The sequence below is a fragment of the Lontra canadensis genome, unplaced genomic scaffold, assembly GCF_010015895.1.
Source record: "Lontra canadensis isolate GAN:19392208 unplaced genomic scaffold, GSC_riverotter_1.0 scaffold5, whole genome shotgun sequence".
In the NCBI taxonomy this organism is placed as follows: Eukaryota; Metazoa; Chordata; class Mammalia; order Carnivora; family Mustelidae; genus Lontra; species Lontra canadensis.
The window spans coordinates 21094679-21119269 of record NW_022630999.1 but is presented as its reverse complement, the minus strand read 5'-3'; positions in this window follow the sequence as shown (position 1 = coordinate 21119269).

Genomic DNA, 24591 nt, shown 5'->3' with positions numbered 1-24591 from the left:
TTACAAGCTACCCATCCGGGATATGTCATTATTGTGGCCTGAACAGACTAAAACACAGTAACATGGACATTCTTCATTTCATATTCTCTCTCTTACTTCATAGTATAACCACTCTAATCAGAACATTATCACATCATCCCTGGCATCAGTCTCTGAGTTTCCTGGGATTGGCAGAGAAATACCTCCGTTCTTAGCACTGGGCCCGGCTGGCTCTCACAGACTTGCAGGTAACTAGCCAATTATCAGCTCTACACTTAGGAGTGCATGACTGGATGGCCAAGTTCTCTTTAAATACACTTAAGAGGGGCGCCTGGGTGGCTCAGGGGGTTAAAGCCTCTGCCTTCGGCTCAGGTCATGATCCCAGGGTCCTGAGATCAAGCCCCACATCAGGCTCTCTGCTCAGCAGGGAGCCTGCTTCCTCCTCTCTGTCTCTGCCTGCCTCTCTGCCTACTTGTAATCTCTACCTGTCAAATAAATAAATACAAATCTTTAAAAAAAATAATAATAATAAATAAATAAATAAATACACTTAAGATTGCCTCCCTCTCTCTCTCTTTGCCCGCCTCTGCCTACTTGTGATCTCTCTGTCAAATAAATAAATAAAATATTTTTTAAAAAGGGGGGTTGCCTGGGTGGCTCAGCGGGTTAAAGCCTCTGCCTTCGGCTAAGGTCCTGGTCTCAGGGTCCTTGGTTCGAGCCCCACATCGGGCTCTCTGCTCAGCAGGGAGTCTGCCTCCCTCTCTCTCTCTCTCTCTGCCTGCATCTGCCTACTTGTGATCTCTGTCTGTCAAATAAATAAATAAAATCTTTAATAAATAAATAAATAAATACACTTAAGATGTATCCAGCTCACATAAGATACCTGAGTGGCAATGGCTAATGCAATAAAAATGTATAATCAACCTGGTTATAACATAAAGAAGTCTAGAGGTGGAGAGTTTGGTGAAGGGAGCTCTGAGACAGCAAGGACTCAGATCTGTTTCTCAGAAACTATGTGATTTTAGCACATCCATTATCCTTCACACACCCCAGTTCCTTACAAGAACAACTGGACAGCACCCAATACGTTTTTCCATCATTAGCATTATTGTCTCAAACATCATTCTTTTATGAAAGATTTTACCCACTCAGGAGTCCTACCAAAATCAAAATGGTAACCCATGAGCTAGATAATCTCGATGCTTCTTTCGTATTCAAGTAAATAGCTCTGTGTTTTATCTACTTCTTACAGATGGGACAGATTGCCCAGGGTCCAGCTGCCATCAGACCTTCCTGAGAGGGAAGAAATTATGGGATAGAAAAGTTATTTGGGGGGCACCTGGGTGGCTCAGTGGGTTAAAGCCTCTGCCTTCGGCTCAGGTCATGGTCTCAGGGTCCTGGGATCGAGCCCCGCATCGGGTTCTCTCTGCTCAGCGGGGAGCCTGCTTCCTCCTCTTTCTCTCTCTGCCTGCCTCTCTACTTGTGATCTCTCACTGTCAAATAAATAAATAAAACCTTTAAAAAAAAGTTATTTGGTAGCTACTGCACGAAGAGAACACATTTTTCATGACAGCAGCCTGTCAGCGCCTTTGTCTGCCTCCCATGAGTCTTCCCCACTCTACCAACCAACACGGGGAGGCCAAAGGTTTAATGAAAACAAAATGCAAGCAGGCTGATTTACTATCCAGCAACTGTTTATGCTACACAGACACCTTTTAAAATAGAACTCTAGTGGGTGTTGCTTTTCAGTGGCCAGAAAGAAGATCTGGAAATAAATGAAAAATTTCAAGACGCCAAAAACAAGGCAAAAAAAAAAAAAAGATAAACCACAAAGTGGCAAGATACCAATTGCAATTTCTCGCTGTGAGTAGAAAGAATGAAGTCCAGGGGAGTATGTGGCCTAACTAAGAAAGTCTGGGAGATGAAATTATAAAAACAGGACAGAACTCTCAGAACTCTTACGGGGGTCTTCAGTTGCCCTTGGCAGGTTCATTCATCCAAATCTGAATTTTTAATCATCCCCCATTTTTATCTGACACAGCAATTTCAATTAAATACATCTAGAGAGCCAACATATTACTAACACAAGGTGCTATTTTTGTCTTTCATAATAAATCCGGCTTTCTTTCCTAATTATCTATGTTTGGCCCCTGAGGCTCTACCCACCCAGATAAGCCTAAGAGGTAAAAAGAAAACTATCTTCTCTCAAAAATATGGATCTTTCTGGAGTAGCATCTTACAGTCCAAAGGTTCTGCAACTTCTCTTCTACTACAAATAAACAGATAACTACCAATTTCCCATAAGAACACACCAAATGCTTTATATTATAAAACAAGGAAAACTTTCTTTTGAACAAAAATACTTGAACTGACCAAAAAATATTTTATGGGCTGCACTTAAAAAAATAATCTTAGAAAACTCAGAGGGAATGTTTCATGGGATTTATGGACTTACCTCAAGCAACAGATCATAGTTCTACCATAAAAACCACAACTCACTGACAGTTTGGCATTTGGCTTTGTTTTAATTTCTATACACAAAACCTACTGGCAGGTCCAACAATGAAGTATATTAACCACAAACTGCAGCATTAGAGGAATTAAAACACAAAGGAATCCAAATTGGTTTTCTAGAAGATTCACATAAGAACATACTGGAGATGGTCTTTGCCTTTGAGGAGCTTACTCTCTGATTATAGAAGCAAAATCCAACTAAAGGAAATAATGATCCCATACACAATTCCTTGTATGCTAATATATACAGTTCATGGTTTTAACTTACAGGGATTTAAATGTTCAAGATAGAATAAATTTAGAGCTAAACCACTGGACTAATGGGAAAGGGATGAGAATTCAGTCAGGGAAGGCTGTACTTCATGCCATTAAGCATTTAAATCTCAGAAAAGAGAAACATCTCCGGAGACATTGCTTTCCTGCACTTAACCTAAGAAAATCAAGCAGATATTTTTGCTCGTATACATAATGCATGTATCTATATGCTGTGTAAGTGTTACTATTTATCCGTCCACTTGGCTCATTTGCTGCCACAGTCTCAGTGCTGACATAGTCTGTTCCCTAGAGATTATTCTGGCCCTGAATATTCAGAACCTCAATTTATAAGCCTTCTGTGCTAATTGCTCTATGTTCTAAATTACAGTAGATTGTTTAAATGAACTAATCACATGACTTACAAGTGAAATTAACACAATAGCAAAATGTTTTCTAACACCAGCAGGGACCTAAAGGCCACAGGATTTCCACTCTTTCACTGACGTCTCCTCCTATTTAACACATTTGTATCAAGTAATTATAAGCCTTACTCCCTAATAATCAAACTGTTCATGAAGATAGCTAACATTTATCTTACTATACCCACATATCACAATATATACATATATAACATATATATTCAAATTCATCAGAATTTCTTAAAAATTGAGATGAAGATCACACTCTTACCCTCTCTGTCTCAATATAACAATAAACCTGAAAGTAAGAAAAATAATATTTTCTGACAATTCAACAAATTTGCACATAAAATCACTCTGGGAAAGGGTTCCATTTCTTTTTTTTTTTTTTTTTTTAAGATTTTTATTTATTTATTTTGAGAGAGAGAGACAGAGTGAGAGAGAGCATGAGAGGGGAGAAGCAGACTCCCCAAAGAGCTGAGAGCCCGATGTAGGACTCGATCTCAAGACTCTGGGACCATGACCTGAGCTGAAGGCAGTTGCTTAACCAAATGAGCCACCCAGGCACCCGAAGGGTTCCATTTCTAATGAAAACATAAAATGGAGAACACAAAGTTTAAGAAAAAAAAAAATCACATAAATGTCTTCAAAGTCTGTCATTCCAAGGATGTGTCCGTCAGTTCAGATGTCGTCAAGATGTCACTGCAAGGCTTCATTTATTTCGATGCTGATGAGTACCTATGCCAGCCCCCCCTACCTTCTCAGCTTTCACAGCCTTCAGTCAAGCCCTCACTATGTGCCTGGCACAACCCATGACGTCAGCCCTGATACTGTCGGCTTCCAATTGTTCCTCCGGCGAACACCCCACTTCAGCTTCGCCTTTCCAAACAACTGAATCCATCCTCTCACTCTTCTACATAAGTTTGCACCGGCTTTCTGTTGCTTACAACACAGGTTGCACTCCGCAGATGTTGTGGATGTTGTCTGCAGCTCTGCCGTGTTTGGCCCCACAACCCAGCAAGGTGCTCACTCTCCTTAGCTCCATCCCCTCCACCCATGCTCCGAGCTCACGGGACTCACACTCCCACATTTAACACCTGTGGCTTTCACACAGCATTTCCTCTACGTTGGAGGTTCTCAACCAGAGCTTATTCTGTCCTTCAAGAGACTATTTCACAAGGACTGGAAACATTTGGGGGTGACACAAATGAGGCTTATGGTGCTCTTGGCATCTAATGAGAGGAGGTCAGGGCTGCTGTTAAACATTCTACAAAGCACAGGACAGGCCCCATGGAAAAGAATTCTGCAGCCCAAAATATCTATCACTCAAATATCACCAAGCCCAAAGTAGTACCCAGATTGAGAAACCCTCCCTATCAGAAATGCTGTCCCTCCATCCAGCCAGCTCCTCCATTTCTCAAGGTCCAACTCAGAACTCTCCTTGTCCTTGAAACAGCCTCTGATTTTCCAGCCTGCCAGTCACTCCCTCACTTTCTCCAGACCCCGTTTGCTTTTAAACTATGTTTCAACCTACATAGAGGACGGAGAGCTATTTCAGTGTTTGTATCCTCCCCATCTGTGGACTCCAGTCTGCCAAGTTTTCTTTCTCCCCCTAGATTTGCCTACTTCAGATACTCCATAAACACTAAATGAGTATGTATACCCCTTTTCATAATATTCTATCTGCCCTTCTACACCTGCACTGTCCAAATACAGTATTTAAATTTAAATTTAAAATATAACAATACTGAAAATTCCACTAGCCACACTGCAAAAGCTCAAGAGAAACATGTGGCTAGTAGCTAATGCACTGGACAGTGTAGAAGGTTCCACTGTGAAGCGTGGAGACCATCAACTTCAGGAGAGTGAGGGGCATTATCTATGTTCATGCACATGCCTAGTACTCAGTGGGTACGCCATAAACTTTTATGTGAGTGAATGAAGGTACAGGGATCCTGGGTGTACTAACTTCCATTTGCTCTATTTGCATAAAAAATAAAAGCACAACCAAGACAGAAACTTTCTACAAATCCCAGTTTGCTAGTGGTCAGCACAGAGGGCTCTTAGTCATGACAGGCAAAATATAGTCTGGCTGAGTCATGAATAAACTCCAGAGCACCAGATCAAACAGCAGGGTCATGGGTCAGGAAATTAACATTCCAGAAGCCAAGTGATAGTTAGCCAAACTGAGTCTCTCCTGAATGGCTTCCTGCACAGCTGAGCCCTGGGCACAGCTAGAAAAGGCAAAGAGATAATACGATTATAATGCAGAACACAGATCCTAAGGGGAAAATCAAAGCCTAGAGAGATGAGGATAAATAGGAACCAGAACAGGGAAGCCTCTGGCTAAGGACACCAGAATTTAGAGTCAGATTTGGGTCCCTCCGTGTTCCTCCTCTGTCACTTCTAACAAGGCAATTCGGGCAAGTCAGTTGACTCCTCTGAATTTCACTTTCTTTATCTATAAAATGTGAATAACAGAATAACAGTATCATTTATCTTCCTCAAAGTTTTATTGAAGGGATTATGAGATAATATATGAGGCATTCAACACAAAGGCTGATACATAACAGGCAATGAATAAACGTTGTTATTTTCATAATTACAAAAAATAATCTTTAAAGATAGAAGAGACTTGGAGGTCAAGTCCAACTTGAACCCCACCTTCTGTCCTCACTGTCTGAGGTCTTTAACCTCTTTACAGTATTCTTACCAAGGGTTATTCAGCCTTTAATTGACATCCTCTAACGTCCATGCACCGGCTGCTTCTTGAGGCAGCTCTTTCCACTTCAGAAGACTGGAACACAAAATCACATTTCCCCATGGAGAACTACTAGCTTGTGGATGTGGCAATTTTTTTATGGTATTGGCCTGTCCCATGCATTATAGCCTTCTAGATATACCAGTAGCCTGCACACACACACACAGACATAAACACACACACACGCCCCCCACACACACAATTATTGTAGAAACAACAACAACAACCACAACAAATGTCCCTGTATATTTCCCATGTTCCCTATAAAGGTAGTACCATCACCTGCTAAAGACTATTTCCAAAGCTGAAATCTCCCTCCTGGATTTAAGCTTGAAAGAAATGTAAGTAGGAAGACTCAGAGATGACTGATATTTCAGTCATTTCATGAGCTATATGGTAGACTTTGCCTTCTAGCTCTCAGATCCATTTCTTGGCCTTCTCCTGCTCTGAATCTCAAGGAATTACATTCCATGGGCTCTCTGGCCACCTGCCTTGTGGGTAGGTTCATCCAATGAGAGATACTGGAGTGTGAGAAAAGGAGGGAACTCAGTTTTATTCCTCTCTTACTCTGTCTTGCGTGGTTTCTCTTCTCTGGAAGGCACTTATCCTTTCTGGATCCAAGAGCCTTCTCTCCACAGTCCAACTCCTACAAGGGTAGCCCTGCCCATGTTCCTGTTCCTGCGGACTCTGACCTCGGGGCTTTGATGATACTCCCTCTTGTCTCTTCAAGCTTCCTACTAATCCCTGAGTGGCCTCATGCCCCTGATTGCTCCTTTAAGGTTTCTGCCACCTAAAGGAATGAATTTTCTGCACCATTAAATCCTTCCTGTTGAAACACTTTGAGCAGTTTCTGTTTTTCTGACTGGACACTGACAGACACAAAGTTAGGGATGATGTTTCTTCTTATTTCCATCTTGGATGAATGACTGAAAAGGGAGAGAAAGGGATTATCTCTGGATTTTCTTTTTCATGCCTTGTGGAGCACTAATGTAGTGACTTTTAAGGAAACATGAATTTTATGATGTTTTCTTTCCTAGAGATACAAGTTTAGGAGAACCGGTCAAAGTGGAGATAACTTTTCTCTACGTGGACATGCTTTTCCTTTATGGAAAAATATACCCTTTCCCCAAAGGAGACTGATTCCTCAGACAGGAAGTATCTGTGAGTAGTAGATGGACGCTAGACAGCATATTGGCTTATTTTTTTTTTTTCACTCACTTTCACTGTAACTCTGGAAATCCTGGAGGAAGAAAAAGGAGACTGATTCCAAAATGTGACCAAAGTTCATCTCAATTAGTTGCTAAAAATTCTCCAACTTCCGACTGGAACACCTTCGATATGGCCCCAATTTAAAGTGAAGATGCTGTTAAAATACATACAAATAAAAAAGAAATGAATAAAAATACACATAAATTATCTAAATTATAGACATATAAGCATATGTACTTGGCCAGGAGAGCAAGGAGAGGTTTCATCATTATGATTCTGATTATTTTCCAACACATTTTTTCCTTACCACTTTCTACGTATACTCAACTTGGCCAGTTATAATGGTAAGTATCTTTGGAATGACACAGAAAATCAGTAGAAGTAAATCTGACCTAGAAGAAAACTCATGAATTCTAAAAACAGAAAATTCAGTCAAGCCAATTGAGGAAGAACTCATCCAAGAACTAGAAAATCTTCAGGAACCAAGGAAATATTCTTCCTATGTCATTCTCCCTCAATCCGGGATTCGTCTTCTCTCGTCTGTGTGCCAGTGGACTCCTTGGCTTCTCTTGACATATGGCTGAGATGGCTGGCCTCCCAAGACAGTATCCTTACATCTATGTTAGCCTGCCCTTTGTTCAGGTGGCCTGCTGGGACTAACAGAATCTCTAAATTCCCAATTCAGGACAAATTGCTTTCATCTAATCCAGCACAGGTCAACTCCTGACCCCACCAGCTGTTTCTGGGGGAGACAAAGTCCTATAGTACAAGCAGAACTGCTAAACTAACCCTACTGACAAAGCAATTCTAAGAGACAAGTTTGAGGGAAGAAGAGAGTAATAGGCTAAGGAGCTACACTTTAAGTATATCAACTTCAAAAGGGCATTATTATGATTACTCTGATTTTTCAGACAAGAAGCAGGCACAGAGGGTTTAAATCATCTGTCCAATATCAGTTGATTAATGTCAAAGCCACTACTTGAGTCAAGTCTCCAGAATTTTTTCTTTTCAGTTCTAAGTTAACACCTGTATAATGGAATCTGTGGCAGGCAGAATGTAGAACTAGCAGCCTACTACAACTAGTACTTACTGTTATTTTTAATACTGGGTTTTAACATTTTTAATAAAATTATAAATTTACAAATTTTTATTATAAAGGAACCGAGCAAGTGTTCTAAAAACATGACCCTATACTATTTGTCCACCACCATCAGCTCAGCCATCTGCCTCTCTAAAGTCAGCAGCTGCAATCAGATGTTTAGTAGGACTCAGAATCTAGTGAAATCCCCATAGAGAGAACTTGAAACAAATTCGGTGCAAACGCCAGAGAGCTTCAGAGCCCAATATAAAGCATGGTGATTCCAGATCTTTAGAGCGCAGCAGAGTAGGGTGAAGGAAGTTCGACTTTATCCATTTTGAGAGTGCAAAGACTCCCTGAGCACTCAATGTCCAGAAAAGACTAAATGGACATAATACATCTTCTTCCCTACTCTCATGGTTTGGAGTGTGGGGGGAGATTAGATTGTAAAATGGCTTCCTAATATTGTAGTAAAAGGAGTTTAACAGTCCTAAGCCCCTTACCCACAAGGCAAGAAATCTCTCCCCACCTCACCCCCACCAAATACAGGTTAGGTACAATTAAAAATATTGTCACAACTAAACTTGAGTCAAGAGAGAAAAATGCCTTCCCTTCTTGGGAGGCCAAGCAAAACTAGAGCAGTGGGCCAGGTAAATGTGTACCCTTGCAAGACAGGGGCGCACCTCAATGGAAAATAATCAAGTTTCCGGAGAGATTCAAGTGCAAGTATCAAAAGACTTCTTGGAACTTAAAAACGCAGTTTTGAACCATGAAATTCAGTAAAAGAATTAAAACAGAATAATTTGACTACTGAGATACTAATTAGTGGCCCAGAAGATGGAATACAGGCAATACCTCAAGGCACAAAACAAAAAGAAAAGAATAAAATGTGGAAATCGCAAAGGAAAATACCAAGAAACTAAGATTGTAGATGCAACATAATACAAATGAAAAAAAAAAAAAAAAGAATAGATGGCAGAAAGGCTATAATAGTGGTTAATGCCTAGGAGCCAATACTAGAGAAAACAAAACAGAGACATAAACAAAAATACCTTCCTGAACCTGAAATTGAAAGGGCTTGTGAGTTCCAGGAAGCACTAATGAAACACACACACACACACACTCACACACACTCACACACATATACACATAATCCCAGGCTTATTCTAGCAAAATGTATGAAGTTTTAGGATTTAAAAAAAAAATGTTATAAACTGCCAGGCAAAAACAAAACAAAACATGTCCACTTAAAAAGAAAACAAAACTTGGACATGCATCAGACTTTTCATCTGCATTACTGGAAGCCACAGCATCAACATGCTACATTCACAGAAGGTCCGCAACTCAGGAACTTTCTACCTGCCAACATATAATTCACCAATCAAAGGGGAAGAAAGAACATCTAGGACTTGCAGTAAACTGAGCAAGTATATCATACGCATGCCTAATCTGGAATATCTGGGAAAAAAATCCTCTAAACAAACAACAAAGGAGCCCCAGCTGAGTTTTAAAAAAATATATAAAAGAGAAGATGAACTAAAGAGGATACAGCCCCGGGCACTGACGTGTAGTGCAAAGGCTCTCAGGGTACGTGTAATATGAGTGCTAAGTCGGGACATAGGAAACACAACAAGCACCTATAAAGGAGATTTCGTTTTCTTCAACTATGCCAGGAAAAAAAAAAAAAGTTAAAAGAAGTAGGAGGTAGAAATAAGGAGAAGATAAAAGCATTTGGAAAGAGTTATGTTGCAGGTATGGAAGGCAAAAGAAGATGGGGAAATAAACGTGGTTGTCCTTTGTGGGAAGTAACAGGGCAGTAGAAAGGGAGCAATGGGCTGGTTATAATGAAGAAAAGAATGCCTTTTGGTTGGCACTGTATCTTGCTACCACAGAATCATAGTCATCTATATTTCAAATAGAAGAAAGGGTGTCAGTAATTATTACTGGGATGAAAGCAGAACTTCCATGTCAAGAAGACAATTGTTTGGATTTCAGTTTTAATCCTTTTAGTATAAAATGTATATCAGAGATTGAATCGTGAGCTGCTTATTAAACATATTTTTTAAAGGTACACTGACAGATGTCCAGCCAAAAGACAGGTCTTTGTCCCCTGAACAGTGATAAGGTACAGAGTGCCATGATGAGTTGAGCACCAAATGAATGTAAGAAGTACCTTAATTACTACGGGTAAAGTAGCAGCATCTAAAAATCACTCAGGAGGGATGCCTGGGTGGCTTAGTGGGTTAAGCCTCTGCCTTCAGCTCAGGTCATATCTCAGGGTCCTGGGATCAAGCCCTGCATCAGGCTCTCTGCTCAGCAGGGAGCCTGCCTCCCCCACTCTCTGTCTGCCTCTCTGCCTACTTGTGATCTCTCTCTGTCAAATAAATAAATAAAATCTTTTTTAAAAAATCACTGAGGAATTACCTAGAAAATAAAGAAGACGACAAACTAATGTTTACATATATGCATGAATTTCCCAGGTTTCCTCTATGGATCATTTTATTGGCATCTGGAATGAACATAGGTATCACACGTGTCTCACTGCTATGGTTTAGGAACCACTGTGTAACTGTTTTCCCCTAGAAATCCCCAAGTCAAGGTTGTAGGATGCAGGAAAAGAGCATAACCAAAATCATTTCATTTCCTTAGCTTTAAATGGACTCCTTTGAAAGCATCCCTCACACAGCTGTTTTTGGCATTCCCATGCCTATCGCCTCCCTTAGACAGAGGTTGAAACCATCGATGAAAACAGCACCAACATGGCATGTGTCATTAGAAAAGAGAATTTGTCTAAGGAAGGCCAATTAGTCATGTGTATTCTGATTATGGAAGAGCCTCTGGCGTAAACTGGTAAAATGAGTTAAGATGCACACCATACAATTACTACTATTTAAAAAGAGTGATAATTAAGATTTTTGCAATTTCTTCCAGAGAAAGAGTGTGATACGTACTAACAGTATTAGTAAATCGAACACACCAAATCTGGAAAAATCATTAAGTTAAATAGTCAATCAAATACTTGTGGTTAGAAGTATCATTGAGGAAAATGTATAACTACATGGTTCTGATCTGTTTGGAAATACTTTGTGTCACTTAGTTCAAAATAAAGCATCTGAAATCGGTGAACATTAGTCAGTTGTAACAGGTGGCTATCAGCAAGTTACCTGAAGACACTGGCAAAAATGAGGAGACTCAATAGCTTTGACATTTTTTTTTCTTTTTTTGAAACTTTTCATTTTATTTTATTTCTTTTCAGTGTTCCAGCATTCATTTCTTCTGCACCACATCCCGTGCTCCATGCAATACATGACCTCCATAATACCCACCACTAGGCTCACCCATCCTTCCCCCTCCCCTCCAAAACCCTCAGTTAGTTTTGACATTGTTATGACAACAAAAGAAAAGGTAGTGTGTATGGGAGAATCGTGGGCAGAGAAAAATCTCTTAGTACAGATAAGGGTTTTTATCAAAGCAGGTACCTGGAGATTGTGACTTAGAGAGTGTGTTGCCTTCAGTGCCTCCCTGTTTTCCCACCAGCTTGGTAACAACTGGGTGAATAAGTCAAGAGCTTGTGAACTCACACTGTCAAGGCCCACTTGCCAGCATCGCTGTACCAAGGAAATCAGCAACATCACTCCTAGGATAGCTTTCCTGGGGTGCTAATAATTGTGGCAACTCAATGCCTAGAAAAATCTTTCCACATCTTGCCACTTGCCTCTCTCAATAAGGTAGAATGGAAAGACAACTTGAATTTCATCAGATTTTCCAGGAGTTAAAGATTTTCAAGCCCAATGTCCTCGTCAGACAGATGAAGAAACACTGGCTCTAAGAAATTAGCTTATTTGTCTAAGGTCACAGTTAGTTTGCGGCAACATTTTTACCTGGTTCTTCTAAATCCCAAACCAATATACTTTGCACTCTTAGACATTTATCATCAAAAGATCTTTAAATCATAGAACTCAATGGAATCATAGAGTTCTCTGTACTTGAACCACTTGTATAAAAATATAGTAAAATGTAGTGACAATTATACTGGCCTTTTTTTCTTTAAGATGATAGACACAAATCAATCTTGAATAATGATTATGTATTTCAAACGTGTATAAGGAAATGGTTTTCATTTTCCTAATAAAGATTGTTATTTGGGTTAAAACTCCTTTTAAATTATTTTATGAGATCCCAATACCTAGGTTCATAACTTTATTAAAGTTCTTACAGTTTTTTGCATTAAAGAATCATGAAATAAGGATAATATTCCTTCTTTTCCTTTATTCTAGAAAAGATTATGAATATTCATCAGTTTGCTTTGTCTGTTCATTTGTTGTTGGTTTCTTTTTAGATTCCACATATAAGTGAATCACATAGCATTTTTTTCCATCTGACTTATTTCACGTCCCATAATATCACCAAGTTCCATCCAGGTTGTTGCAAACAGCAAGATTTCTTCCTATATATGGCTAAGTAATATATATATATACACACACACACACACACACACACACACACATATACATGTGTGTGTGTGTGTGTGTGTGTATATATATAGGCTATGCCCTTTTCCATGTATATATGCATATATCACATCTTTATCCATTCACCCACCAATTAACATTTAGGTTCTTTTCATATGTTGGCTATGGTAAACAATGCTGCTATGCACACAGAAATGCATAGATCTGTTTGACTTAGTGTTTTCATATTCTTTGGATAAATACTCGGTAGTGGAATAGCAATTTTTTAATTATTTAATAATTTACACTCATTTACATACCCACCAACAATGTACAAGGGTTCTTTTTTTCCACATCCTCACCAAAACTTGTCTCTTTGAGAAGAGCCATTCTTTTTTTTTTTTTAATTAACATATAATGTATTATTTGTTTCAGGGATACAGGTCTGTGATTCATCAGTCTTATATAATACCCAGTGCTCTTTACAACACATGTCCAATGTTCATCACCCAGTCACCCCATTCTCCCACTCCAGCAACCCTCAGTTTGTTTCCTATGAATAAGAGTCACTTCTCCAATGAAGACATACAAATGGCTATCAGACACATGAAAAAATGTTCATCATCACTAGCCATCAGGGAGATTCAAATTAAAACCACATTGAGATACCACCTTACACCAGTTAGAATGGCCAAAATTAGCAAGACAGGAAACAATATGTGTTGGAGAGGATGTGGAGAAAGGGGAACCCTCTTACACTGTTGGTGGGAATGCAAGTTGGTGCAGCCACTTTGGAGAACAGTGTGGAGATTCCTCAAGAAATTAAAAATAGAACTTCCCTATGACCCTGCAATTGCACTACTGGGTATTTACCCCAAAGATACAGATGTAGTGAAAAGAAGGACCATCTGTACCCCAATGTTTATAGCAGCAATGGCCACGGTTGCCAAACTGTGGAAAGAACCAAGATGCCCTTCAACGGACAATTGGATAAGGAAGATGTGGTCCATATACACTATGGAGTATTATGCCTCCATCAGAAAGGAGGAATACCCAACTTTTGTAGCAACATGGATGGGACTGGAAGAGATTATGCTGAGTGAAATAAGTCAAGCAGAGAGAGTCAATTATCATATGGTTTCACTTACTTGTGGAGCATAACAAATAGCATGGAGGACATGGGGAGTTAGGAGAAGGGAGTTGGGGGAAATTGGAAGGGGAGGTGAACAATGAGAGATTATGGACTCTGAAAAACAATCTGAAGGGTTTGAAGAGGTGGGGAGGTGGGAGGTTGGGGGAACCAGGTGGTGGGTATTAGAGAGGACACGGATTGCATGGAGCACTGGGTGTGGTACAAAAACAATGAATACTGTTATGCTGAAAAAAAAATTCAGTGGAAAAAAAAAAAGAGTCTCTTACAGTTTGTCTTCTAACAGGTGTGAAGTGATATCTCATTAAGGTTTTGATTTGCATTTTCCTGCTAATCAGTGATGTTGAACATCTTTTCCTATTGAACTATTGAACTATGTCTTCTTTGGAAAAATGTCTACTCGGGTCTTCCAGCTATTTAATTGGATTGTTTTCTATTGTTGTTATTGAGTTGTAGGAATATATTTTGGATATTAACCCCTTATCAAATATATCAAATATACTCCACAAATCTCCCATTCAGTAGGATTGCCTTTTCATGTTGTTGATGGCTTCCTTCCCTACGCATGCATGTATACAGTTTGACATAGTCCCTTGTTCATTTTTGTTTCCCTTGCCATTGAAGACCCAGAAATACATAGATCAGATTGATCTCAAGAAGCTTACTCTGTTTTCTTCTAGGAGTGTTATGATTTCAGGTCTTACATGCCAGTTTTTCAATTTGTTTTGAGTTAGTTTAGTAAATGGTGTAAGAAAGTGGTCTAGTTTTATTCTTTTACATGTACCTGTCTGGTTTTCCCAACACCATTTGTTGAAGAAACGGTTTCTTTCCCAACGCATACTCCTGGCTCTTTTGTCATATGTCTGGGTTCATTTCTGGACACTATTCTATTCCATTGATCTATGTGTCTGTTTATGCGAATACCACACTCTTTTGATTACTAGATCTCTGTAGTAATTTTTTGAAATTAGAAAGTGTGTTGCCTCCAGTTTTTTTCTTTCTCAGGATCACTTTGGCTATCCAGAGTCTTTTGTGGTTCCATACAATTATTAGAATTATTTGTTCTAGTTCTGTGAAAAATGGCTTTGGAGTTTTAATAGGGATTGCAATGAATCTGCAGATTGCTTTGAATAGTATGAACACTTTAACAATGTTAATTCTTCTAACTCATGAGAATGGAATATTATTCAATTTATTTGTGTTCATCTTTATCATTGTCTGTAGTTTTCAATGTACACATCTTACACCTCATTCATTAAATTTATTCCTAGATATTCTTATTGATGCAATTGTAAATTGGATTGTTTTCTTAATTTCTCTGATAGTTTATTATTAGTGTACAGAAATACAAGAGAGTTCTGTAACTTGATTTAGTATCCTGCAACTATACCAAAAACTGCTTTTGCTGCATCCCATAGATTTTTGACTTTTGTATTTCCAATTTCATGTCTTTCTTGTATCCAGAGGTCTTATTATTTAAATTCAATTAGCCACCATTATAGTACAGCTTCAGATGTAGAGTTCAGTTGCATATAAAACCCAGTGCTCATCATTTCACATGCCCTCCTTAATGTCGGTCACTCAGGTTTTTTTGTTTGTTTGTTTGGTTGGTTGGTTGGTTGAAGTTTCTCTTTTGATTTCTTCATTGACCCACTGGTTGTTCAGTAGCATGTTGTTTAATCTCTACATAGTTTTTATTTTTCCAGTATTATTCCCATAATTGATTTCTTATTTCATACCATTGTGATTAGAAAAGATGCTAGACATGATTTCAATCTTTTTACATTTACTGAGACTTGTGCTATGGCCTAATATATGATGTATCCTAGAGAATGTTCCATGCACACTAGAGAAGAATATGTATTTTCTGCTGCTTTTGGATGAAATGGTCTGTATGTATCCATTAAGTCTGTTTGGTCTACTGTGTAATTTAAGACTAATGTTTCCTTATTGATTTTCCATCTAGATGATTTATCCATTAATGTAAGTGGGGTATTCAGTTCCCCTACTACTGGATTGCTCTCAATTTCTTCCTTTAGGTCTGTTAATATTTGCTTTATATATCTAGGTGCTTCTATGCTATGGACATAAATACATATAATTGTTGTATCCTCTTATTACAACCTTTTTTTTTATCATAACGTAATATTCTTCTTTGTCTTTTATTAGGTCTTTGCTTTAAAGTCTACTTTGTCTAATGTAAACATAGCTGCACCAGCTTTCTTTTTGCTTCCATTTGCATTGAGTTATCTTTTTCCATCCCTTTACTTTCACTCTTAGTTTGTCCTCAGTTCTGAAGTGAGTCTCTTAAAAACATATGAATGAGTTGCATTTTTAATCCACTTAGGCCCTCTGTCTTTTGATTGGAGAATTTGGTCCATTTACATCTAAAGTAATTATTGATAGATATGTACTTATCACCATTTTCTTGATTGTTTTCTGCCTGTTTTTAATAGTTCCTCTCTGTTCCTTTCTTCCTCCCTTGCTTTCTTCTCTTGTGGCTTGACAATTTCCTTTAGTGTTATGTTCACATTCTATAGATTTTGCTTTGTGGTTATCATGAGATTCATATATAACATCATATATACGTGTAAGTCTACTTTAAATTGACAATAACTTAAGTTTGAGCACATTCTAAAAACTCTACATTTTTATTCCCTCTAAACATGCTGTGCTTTTGTCATATTTTACATCTTTTTATATTGTGTATCCCTTAATTATTATGCTATTGTTAACCTACTTTTGTTTTAACCTTCATATTAGCTTTATAAGTGATTAATATATTACCTTTACTATATATTTTCATTTACATGAAGTTTTTACTTTCACATATTTTCTTGTAACTACTTAGTGCCATTTCTTTGCAGCTTAATGAAGTCACTTTAACATTTCTTGAAGCCTGGTTTAGTGGTGATTAGCTCCTTTAGATTTTGCTTGTCTGGAAAACTTTCGATCTCTTCAATTCTGAATGATAACCTTGCTGAGTATAGTATTACTTCTTGGAGGTTTTTTTTCCTTTCAGCACTTTGAATGTATCATACTATCCCCTTCTGTCCTGCACAGTTTCTGCTAAAAGTCACCTGATAGTCCTTGTATATAACAAGTTGTTTTTCTCCTTTTGCTTTTAATATTCTTGGTTTTACTTTTAACATTTTAAGTATATGTCTTGGTATGAATTTCTTTGGGTTCATCTTATTTAGAACTTTCTGTGCTTCCTGGATCTGGATGTCTGTTCTCTTCCCCAGGTTAGAAATGTTTCCAGTCATTACTTCTTTAAACAACTTTTCTATACCTTTCTTTCTCTTCTTCTTCTCCTGGCACCTTGATAATACGAATGTTATTCTGCTTGATATTGTCCTACAAGCCCCTTAAGCTATCTTCACTTTTTAAAACAATTTTTGGCTGTTCTGACGGTGTGATTTCCACTGCCCTGTCTTCCAGGTTGCTAATTCATTCTTCAATTTCAAGTACCATTTGGTACTTTCTCATATTTTCTGTCTCTGTTGAAGTTCTCCCTGTGTTCATCCTATCTTCTCCCAAGTTCAGTAAGCATCGTTATGACCATTACTTTGAACTCTTTATCAGGGAGATTACTTATCTCCATATCAGCAGGTTCTTTTCTGAGCTCCTGTCTTGTTCTTTCATTTGGAGAATATTCCTATCTTCTCATTTTGCTTAAATCTCTGTTTGTTTCTAGGTATTAGGCAAAACAGCTATTTCTCAATCTTGAAAGAGTAGACTCGTGTAGAGATTAACCTTATCACTCAACCGTGCCCTAGTCTGGTTGTTTCTCAAACCTTTGTGATTGTCTAAACATCCTGATTTGTTCTTGACAGTTCCCAGTTGTTGAGGGTATGCTATGATGAATCAGTGTTCCACAGGGAGGGAGCTCAGACGCTGCCTACTTTTAGACTAACTGTAAGCCAGATCTGCAGGCAGCAGCTTCTATGGTACGTAAATATGTAGAGTTCTGTGAGTCTACAATCATATACCTGAGTCCACAATCATATACCACACATTCCTGCTGTGCCCAGACCAGGAGGTATAAAGGTATTTCCTGAGTAATGGTTGCAAAAATCATGGTTTTAGATGTAAGTTTCTTTCTTGAAAGTATCAATGAGCTAATGGAAAGCCCAAGGGAGCATGCTAATGTGGTGTGTCCCTGCCCATGCTCCCCAGGGGCCCCTCTGAAGTCTCTGGGATATGTGAGATACATGAAGCCTGCCCCTTGGGCTAAAGCTCCAGGACAAGAAAATAATGAAGAAATGAAGAACGGGTATATGTTTCAGTCTGCTATTTGTGCAGTGCCTGGATGAAGTAGCCTGCCAAGAACTGTTTCTTCAATTGTTTCAAACCCATGAGGCCCAGAAACACAATCTCCCCTGGCCACCAGAGTTGAGCACTCAAGGAGTGTGCATACCCACTGGCTGTGGTGAGGCAGTCTGTGGCTGTGGCATGCAGGGCAGGGTGCTCCCACCAGAGCTCAAAGGCTAGACAGTGGGATATGAAAATGGCCTCTGTAGTGCCAGCACTACCTAGGCAAAAGAAGAATGCAAAAATGGCAGCCACCAGCACCTCCATCCCTGGCAAAAATCCTAACAGGTTCCTAACTTTCAGTCAGACACTTTAACAAATAAGTCTCCTTCTCATATGGTCTAGGTGCTTTTCAAACTATTGCTTTTGTGTTAGGTTGTGAGGAGAGTAGGTCTATGTGGGAGGCCTTTAAGAGTAGATTTTTGCATTCCCTATAGTCCTATGGTTCTCCTGGAAGTAAGCTCCTTTTTTTTTTTTTTTTTAATGGCCACTTTGGGGGCTCATACCTCCAATGCAGTTCCCAATGACTAGGATACCTAGTGTGGGGCACAACCCCTCACTCCTCAGAGGGAAGCTTCATATTATGAGATCCCTCCCAAATGTGGGTCACTACAGCTGGTATGGGGTTTCTTGCAAAACAATGTGCTATTTCTCCTACCTGTCTCAATGTAACCCTTTTGTTGTAGAGGTGCTGTTCGCCTGGCCTTCAGGTCATTTTCAGAGGGAACTATTCCATATGTATCTGTAGGTTTGCTGCGTTCATGGGAGAAGGTGAGTTTGGGATAACAGAACAAGAAAATAATGTTCTATACCACCATCATGAAACTTTGCCTTCCTCTGTTTTACTTCTGGTACTCCAATTACTTGTATGTTAGACATTTACATTCTACAATTCTTATCCTTCCTCTACCTATCAAACATTCTTTTATTTCCTCTGTGCTTTAGTTGGACAGGTTCTGTTGAGCTGCCTACCAGATTATTGCTCTTGTATTCTACTATAAAATAAATTTACTAAGTAATTAATATTAAATTCTTTGGTTCTACAATTTCCATTCAGTTGTTTTTATAGATGGTCCTTCTGTGGCAAAAGTACCCATGTTTTTATCCATTGCTACTCAGTTTCCCTATCCTCTTGAACACATTAATCACAGCTACTTTTAAATCTTTGTCTTATAACATTGATTTCCAGATCACCTGTGAATATATTCTATTGATGGTTTTCTTATCTTGATATTTTTTTGTCACTTACAGTTAAATGAATGTAAGGCACTGTGTTAAAAATTGTAGAGGTTCGATTTGAATCTCCCTGATGGCTAATGATGATGAATATTTTTTCATGTGTCTGTTAGCCATTTGTACGTCTTCTTTGGAGAAGTGTCTGTTCATGTCTTCTGCCCATTTTTGACATGATTATCTGTTTTGCATGTGTTGAGATACCACCTTACACCAGTTAGAATGGCCAAAATTAACAAGACAGTAAACAACATGTGTTGGAGGGGATGTGGAGAAGGGAGAACCCTCTTACACTGTTGGTGGGAATGCAAGTTGGTGAAACCACTTTGGAAAACAGTGTGGAGATTCCTTAAGAAATTAAAATAGAGCTACCCTGCAATTGTATTACAAGGTATTTACCCCAAAGATACTGATGTAGTGAAAAGAAGGACCATCTGTATTCCAATGTTCATAGCAGTAATGGCCACAGTCATCAAACTGTGAAAAGAACCAAGATGCCCTTCAACAAATGAATGGATAAAGAAGATATGGTCCATATATACAATGGAATATCATGCCTCAATCAGAAAGGATGAATACCCAACTTTTATAGCAACATGGCCGGGACTATAAGAGGTTATACTGAGTGAAATAAGTCAAGAAGAGAGAGTCAATTATCATATAGTTTCGCTTATTTGTGGAGCATGAGGAATAACACAAAGGACATGGGGAGACGGACAGGAGAAGTGAGTTGGGGGGAAATCAGAGGGGGTGACAAACCATGAGAGACTGTGGACTCTGAGAAACAAACTGAGGATTTTGGAAGGAAGGGGGTGGGGGGGTAAGCCTGGTGGAGGGTATTAAGGAAGGCACATATTACATGGAGCACTGGGTGTGGTGCATAAACAATGAATGCTGGAACACTGAAAAGAAATAAAATAAAATGGAAAAAAAAGAAAAAAGAAAAAGAAATTGTAGAGGTTCAAGAACACATTATCTTCTGCTGGAGAAAATTTACCCTTTTTTCTACTAGGCAGAAGGAGTCCCAGTTGATCACCTATATCCAACCAAAGAATAATATGCTCTGAGACTGGGCTGTTGTTTTACTAAGGCTCAACCAACCTCTGGAAGTCTGCTCCCCCTACATTGCAGTCTTGAATGCTTCCACCTCAACAGCTAGTATGATCACCAGGATCATTACCCCAATAGTTCTTGAACACTAATCTTTGATGTTCCAGTGATACTTTCCAGAAATTCTAGACTGTTTTGTTTTGTTTCTTGCCCCCCACTCCATTTATTTTCAGAATTCAGCAAAGGTAATTAGTAAAAAGCAGGCTGTGTTTTGAGTCACTTTTTTTTTCTTTTTTATTCCACTTCACAAGACCACCAAAAGTTCTGTGAGTTTCCTTTTCCATTATTAGCAGCCCTCTGCCTGGGAAGATGCCCCATTCTCTACTTCCTACCCATGGCCAGAAGTGGGACATCTTCCCCAGAGAAAAAACAGATATCAGTCATCAGCTCAGCTTTTCATGGTGTTACAACCTCTGAAATAGCCATTCTAGTTCTCACTACTACAAAAATTCTCTGATGCATTTAAGCATAATTTTTTAAATGGTTATCCCTATTTTCTGGTTGTCCTCAGCAACAGCATTATTCTACCACAAGTCACTCCATCCTATCCAGAACCCTAATCATACATTTTTGTTCATTGTAAAATAAATTCCACTTGTCCCTTCAAAAGTTGTCATGGAAGACAGACATATGGGAAAGTATTATATTAGAAGCTGAGAAGAGCTTTGTACAGTGCAAAGGAATTTAAAATGCTACTTAGAATACTGCAAAAACACTATATTGCAACCTAAGCATAACACTGCAATGAGTATGCATGTCACCAGCTTTTATATAAAAGACATAGAAGAACAAGCAATACACCCATTATTTCAAGCAGCAAATCTTGATGCATAGACCTGAAGGAAGAGGTGTCTTATACCAATTCTCTAACATAACAAGGAAATAACACAGTGACCTTCCAAATCGCTCATATTTTTAGGGTATGGTATTGCTTTTTTTTTCTTTAGATCTATATATTTCAAAGAAAGCAACATTTTTACTAAAATGTGTAAAAATCACTTTGATATAATGGTCATTATATTTATGCAATTCTTTAAAAACATGTCAGTTTGAAGTGCCTATCCTTACATCTTGTTACTTAACTTTGCAATAATGGATCTCATCAGTCTTCAAACTCGTGTCTAAATGAAAGCCCCTAAATTATTGCAATTCTCTGAAAGTTTCACTACTCCATATTCATTCATGAAAGCAACCAATGAAGAGTAAGAATATGAAGTTATCTCTTACTTTCTAGAATATATTCTTTACAAACATGATACTTGGGACGACTTTCCAACTTTTCAAAAGACACAATCTTTATGATGTAATTAAAGAGCTTCCAACTTTTTAAAAGATTTTATTTATTCATTTGACAAAGAGAGATTGAGCACAAGCAAGGGGAGCAGTAGTCAGAAGGAGAGGGAGAAGGAGGCTCCCCACTGAGCAGAGAGCCCAATGCATGGCTTGATCCCACGACCCTGGGATCATCACCTAAGCGGAAGGCAGATGCTTAACCAATTGATTCACTCAGGATCCCCAAGAATTTCCAAGTTGCTAATACCTAAGACCTATGGTGATACTCTCTAAATCTAGAAAATGCCAATTTAATCCTAAAAATAAAGGAGTAAAGCTTTGTTTTTAGAATTTGGATTTTATGGGCTTGATTCAAATTACTGAGGCAGTCATAAGGGAACACCATACCATTCATTTTGTTTTTAGAAATATAATTTAGGGGGCGCCTGGGTGGCTCAGTGGGTTAAGCCTCTGCCTTCAGCTCAGGTCATGATCCCAGGGTCCTGGGATCGAGCCCCGTGTCGTGCTCTCTGCTCCGCAGGGAGCCTGCCTCCACCTCTCTCTCTGCCTGCCTCTCTGCCTACTTGTGATCTCTGTCTGTCAAATAAATAAATAAAATCTTAAAAAAAAAAAATATATAATTAAGGCTCCTTGATCCTTATTGTTTCCTGAATTTATGCAAAATTCAAAGCACATGGTACTAATGGCCATTTATACTCGAGCAGGTAAAAAAATACTAAGAAAATTAATAGTATAAACTACAATACAGAACTGTATGCTAATAATCAAAGGCCTTAAACTCTAGGCCCCGTTCCATCAATTACTCATTTTATGACGTACGGCAAATCATTTAACTTCATGTCTCTATGACTTCTTATCTATAAAATGAGGTTAAAAACTCCTAACCTATGTTACAGGGATCACAACTGTTGTGAGGACCAGATGAGAAGGTGTTTTTTAAAGTATTATATTTGAAAAATGAGAGAGAACCATGCAAATGCAAGAATCAGTATTTGTATAACTCTAAGAGGTATTTTTATCCTATTTCAGAAAACAAACTATCTTCAGGCACTTGAAAGCCTCGTCAGCTTTCATTTGCATAAAATTATTATTCTAATTACAAATTATTTTCATGTATTCATTACAGCAGGTTCATCAGGGCATCTATTAAGCAATTCTTTATTAGCTTAATTCAAATTATGTATATGAAAGTAATAAAGCTGCATTTCTCTTTCAATAATAATTTCAGAGAGTCTCCATTAATCCAACTAACTGAAGTATTACTCTAAATTTTATGCTTTCTGATTGTGAGAAAGGAAAGCCTAAATTTGCAAAATACATTCAGTGCAAACTCCAAGAGTTACTGACACTCTCTTTGGTGACAATATCTAAGTATTATGGATGTGCTTTAGGTTGTATTCTGCTATTTCCACTTCACCCTTGAGAAGCAGAACCTATATTTAAAAAAAGAAAGTTAAGCGGCACCTGGGTGGCTCAGTGGGTTAAGCATCTGCCTTCCGCTCAGGTCATGATCTCAGGGTCTGGGGATGGAGCACTGTGTCGGGCTCCCTGCTCACAGGGAACCTGCTTCTCCCTCTCCTTCCTGTTCGCGCTCTCTCTCAAATAAATAAATAAGATCTTTTAAAAATAAATAGAAATAAATAACAACAAATAAAAAAAGAAAGTTAAGATCAAGAGACATTACCATATAAGATTAAGTAACACAAACAGACTAGAACTAACAACTCCCTCATCTCCAGCTCATTTTAGTCTTGATAATCCCTCGTTGCCCACCTGAATCACGGGCACAAGCAGAATCAGGTAAAAAGGTATTTATCTCCTTGAATTTAAATGTGGAAAATAAAAGCAGCTCATCTTTATGGTCTGACATCTCTTCTTTCTCTCCTCCACACTCACCTTTTCCCAAATACGACAGCTTTCCTCAAGCACTTTAGGTGTCTTGACTATTCCGTGTCTTTGTTTTTCTCTTGGCCTGGACTATCCGGTGTCCACCAAAACCCTCCTTTGTCTTCAGGCTGTGAAGCCATGCCTTGCCATTATTCCAAGGATATTCTGCCTTGTAATGGTGAACTGTTCACTTACCCACTTCTTCAGCTAACCAATCAACTATGGAGGGCAAAGACAATGTCATATTCATCTTTCATGTGTCCACAGCACCCTGGTGCTTGGCATATGCTCAGAAGGCAAGGATGTAAAAGAAAAAACAGATGAATGAATGAATGAATGGCTGCTATAGAAGGCCAAGTGACAGACAGGCCAAGTATTTTAAAGTTATACAGACTGGTACTTATAAGCCAGCACACACTTGGCAGAGAGCAAATTCAAATAAAAAAAAAAAATCTACTTAACTTATAAATCTATCCTGATGTAGAAATAATATTATCCAATCTTATCTGGTGTGAAAATCCTGCATATTATCACATAAAACTTGATTCAATTGTTTCACATAAAACTATTCTGGATATGAAACATTAAAAAGATTTATGTCCCATCAATATTCTGTCATTTTTCATGTGTCTCCCAACCATTTTTTACTTTTAAAAGTCTTCCATATCTGGGAGAGGAGATGCAACATGGGGGGTTAATGTGGTAGGAGAAGAGTAAATGAAACAAGTTGGGATTGGGAGGGAGACAAACCATAAGTGACTCTTAATCTCACAAAACAAACTGAGGGTTGCTGGGCAGAGGGGGGTTGGGGGGGGGTTATGGACATTGGGTAGGGTATGTGCTATGGTGAGTGCTGTGAAGTTTGTAAACGTGGAGATTCACAGACCTGTACCCCTGGGGGAAAAAATATATATATATATATATATGTTTATAAAAAA